The sequence below is a fragment of the Pimephales promelas genome, chromosome 1 (genome assembly GCF_988280905.1).
Source record: "Pimephales promelas chromosome 1, fPimPro1.hap1.1, whole genome shotgun sequence".
In the NCBI taxonomy this organism is placed as follows: domain Eukaryota; kingdom Metazoa; phylum Chordata; class Actinopteri; order Cypriniformes; family Leuciscidae; genus Pimephales; species Pimephales promelas.
The window spans coordinates 31,383,852-31,388,040 of record NC_142769.1 but is presented as its reverse complement, the minus strand read 5'-3'; positions in this window follow the sequence as shown (position 1 = coordinate 31,388,040).

The following is a 4,189-nucleotide window of genomic DNA, read 5'->3' as shown; positions in this document are numbered from 1 at the left end:
TTGCCTGGATTTAATAAATAAGAAATAAATATGTTAGTCTTGTGAGTCATTAATGAACCGAAACACAGCGTATAAGGCAGGCCTACTCGCCTCAGGAGTACACTGGGTGCTATGAGGTGCGAATGTGTAATGTAGAGAATAATTACGAAAATGGAGAGCAAAATAAATCGGGCGCATAAAAAGGAAAATAACCACATAGTCTTTGTGTTTTATTTAACATAGAAGCTTACTTGGCTCAACAAGTGACACATTATTACATCAGATATTTTATTATATTTTAGATTAAAAAACTGAATCTATGCCCACATCTAATATAATATATATATATATATATATATATAAAACAAATGGCCTAGTGGTTAGAGTTAAACTCGTAACCAGGTTGCTGGTTCGATTTTCAGTGCCAGCAGGAAATGACTGAAGTGTCCTTGAGCAAGGCACCTTACCCCCGTTTGCTCTGTAGTGATAGCTGCACCCTGCATACTACTTGTAAGTAGCTTTGGATAAAAGTGTCTGCCAAATGAAAACATGTAAATGCAAATGACGAACATTCAAATCACAGAATATATGTTATTACAAATCTATATAAGGTAAAATGTACAGACTGCTGGTTGTTATTACAAAACTCACAAAATTGTTTCACCCTGGAGAGGTTAATTTTGCGATTACAACTAGCTGGATGTGGAGCTCCAGTGGAGTGGAAAAACAACCAGAAACTGGCGCCCCCACAAAACAAAAGGAACACATGGCTCTCAACGCTCTCTCCAACAATATTGGCCCAACCAAAGCATCCCCTCAAATAAAATGTTTGGCAATCTGAACTAAACTAACAAAACTACTAACTCCAGCTAACTACAAAACAATTGTCAAATAAGCCGAACTACAATCAATGGTATCAATGGTAAGGCGAAGACAATCTAGACCAAGCTTGGTCCCACTTTATATTGAGTGGCTTTAAGTACTATGTATTTACATCGACAAATAAGTACAATGTACTTATTGTGTGGATGTTGTATTGTAAAACACATTTGCTGCTATTGAGATATGATACTGGTAAGGTTAGGTGGGTTAAGGGAAGGTCAATAGTGTAATTACAAATGTAATTACAGCAGTAATTACATGCAGGTATCTTCAAAATATAAGTACAATGTAAAAACATGCAAGTACACTTAGTCCATTGTATCAAATTATTAATTTCAACGTACATGGTACTTAAAGCCACTTAATATAAAGTGGGACCCGAAACTTTATACCAACTATGGCAAACTGTTAAAGTAAATTAAAATACTAAAGTACAATTAATCACTTTTGTCCTCATAATACACAACATTTTCACGGTTGTGTGTGTGTTAAACCTTTTGTCCTCATAAATCACTTTTGTCCTTATAATACACAACATTTTCACGGTTGTGTTTGTGTTAAACCTTTTGTCCTCATAAATCACTTTTGTCCTTATAATACACAACATTTTCACGGTTGTGTTTGTGTTAAACCGTTTGTCCTCATAAATCACTTTTGTCCTAATAATACACAACATTTTCACGGTTGTGTGTGTGTTAAACCTTTTGTCCTCATAAATCACTTTTGTCCTTATAATACACAACATTTTCACGGTTGTGTTTGTGTTAAACCGTTTGTCCTCATAAATCACTTTTGTCCTTATAATACACAACATTTTCACGGTTGTGTGTGTGTTAAACCTTTTGTCCTCATAAATCACTTTTGTCCTTATAATACACAACATTTTCACGGTTGTGTGTGTGTTAAACCTTTTGTCCTCATAAATCACTTTTGTCCTTATAATACACAACATTTTTACGGTTGTGTGTGTGTTAAACCTTTTGTCCTCATAAATCACTTTTGTCCTCATAATACACAACATTTTCATGGTTGTGTTTGTGTTAAACCGCTTGTCCTCATAAATCACTTTTGTCCTTATAATACACAACATTTTCACGGTTGTGTGTGTGTTAAACCTTTTGTCCTCATAAATCACTTTTGTCCTTATAATACACAACATTTTCACGGTTGTGTTTGTGTTAAACCGTTTGTCCTCATAAATCACTTTTGTCCTAATAATACACAACATTTTCACGGTTGTGTGTGTGTTAAACCTTTTGTCCTCATAAATCACTTTTGTCCTTATAATACACAACATTTTCACGGTTGTGTTTGTGTTAAACCGTTTGTCCTCATAAATCACTTTTGTCCTTATAATACACAACATTTTCACGGTTGTGTGTGTGTTAAACCTTTTGTCCTCATAAATCACTTTTGTCCTTATAATACACAACATTTTCACGGTTGTGTGTGTGTTAAACCTTTTGTCCTCATAAATCACTTTTGTCCTTATAATACACAACATTTTTACGGTTGTGTGTGTGTTAAACCTTTTGTCCTCATAAATCACTTTTGTCCTCATAATACACAACATTTTCATGGTTGTGTTTGTGTTAAACCGCTTGTCCTCATAAATCACTTTTGTCCTTATTATAGACAACATTTTCACGGTTGTGTTAGCTTTTTTTTAGTTTTCAATTAAAGGGGTTCCTGGGGGTGCATATAAAAACATATGGCTTGATTGTTCAAGGATAAGACATTGGAAGACAAAAAGCTCACACATTACAGTGTCAAAGATTAACAGAAAAAATACTCTTGGTTCTGATTGAGCTAATTATTGCAGCATTAAATTGTTTTTGCATTGAGTTTGGTCAGAGTTAAAGCTTGGTTGTTTAAAGAGATTTGTAGACTTGAACTGATCAAGTGTGTCTAAATTCTGAACAGTGCTGTGGTGGCTTTCAAAGTTTAGAAGTCAAGTCACAAAACTGTTTACTACCTTTTTAAAGGATTTTGATATTCAGGGCATTATTAACAGACCAGAACTTTGGGTCCCACTTAATACTTAAAGCCACTTAATATAATGTACTTACATTGAAATTAATAATTTGATACAATGGACTTATTGTGTTCATACATGTTTTTACATTGTACTTATATTTTAAAAATACCAGCATGTAATTACAGCTATAATTAATTTATGTAATTTGTAATTACACAGTTGACCCTTCCCTCACACCTTAACCTACCCTTAAACTGACCCATACCACCACACCTGTCCCTAACCTTACCCGTATCACACCTAAATAGCAGCAAAAGTGTTTTACAATACAACAGGAACACAATAATACGTTGTACTTATTTTTCGATGTAAGTACATAATACTAAAAGCCACTTAATATAAAGTGGGACCAAACTTTGTGACCAGAATGTTTGACTGACGGTAGTATCATAAGGGTTCACAAATATGTTGAAGAGCTAAGCCATTTCTCCTCATGTCAGCAATGTCATTTTAATACTCAATGCCTTTATTTTGTGTTTGTTTAGATATGTCCTGTTAATACATGTGTGTCCCTTTAATACACGATCATGGCATGTGTGTGTGTGTTATAGCCACTGTCCTTATAATAACGGTTTGTGTCATGGGCGGGGCTTGCATGTAATTATAATATGTCCTCATAATTGTGTATTTTGTCAGGTTGTTACATTATCACCTGTGTTGAGTATAAATTAATTTTGAAGTGAAATCTGTGTTGTGTATCGCAAACTAAATTTTTTGATATGCAACACAACTCTGTAGAGCAAGTGGAAAGGGGTGTCCCCGTAATACAGCAAAAAACTGGTTTGGGCTAAAGTGTCCTTGTAATACACATAAACCCGTATGTGTGTGTGTGTTTAACTCAGAGTAAGTTGTCCCTGATGCTTTACCTAATTACCTACATACCTAACCGTTTAATTTTAAAAAAAAGTTGATTTATTATTCATCATATTCATTTAGTGCTTTGCGTTAGATAGGGAGTGTGCTTACATGCTGTTTCTCTAACTGCATAAATCCAATGGAAAATTCCTTAGGATTGTTTTTTATTAGGCTGAAGTTCCCAGGAGCACAGTGCCCAATAAAAGGCAAACCAGATAAAAGAGAGAGAGAGGGATTAGAGGAGGATGAAAGCTGTAAAATTTTCCATATTATATTGTGAACTGCTACACTCACCTCTTTCAGTCCTACAGTACGTCTGCCTCACCAAGGGCGAGCGCGAGAGGTCCCGAGGAGGAAGTGCCACTTCTGGTGGTTGTATTCGGTGTAGTCTGATGTTCAAATATCTTCTGTTGAAATTGCTTTCTTTGATTGGTT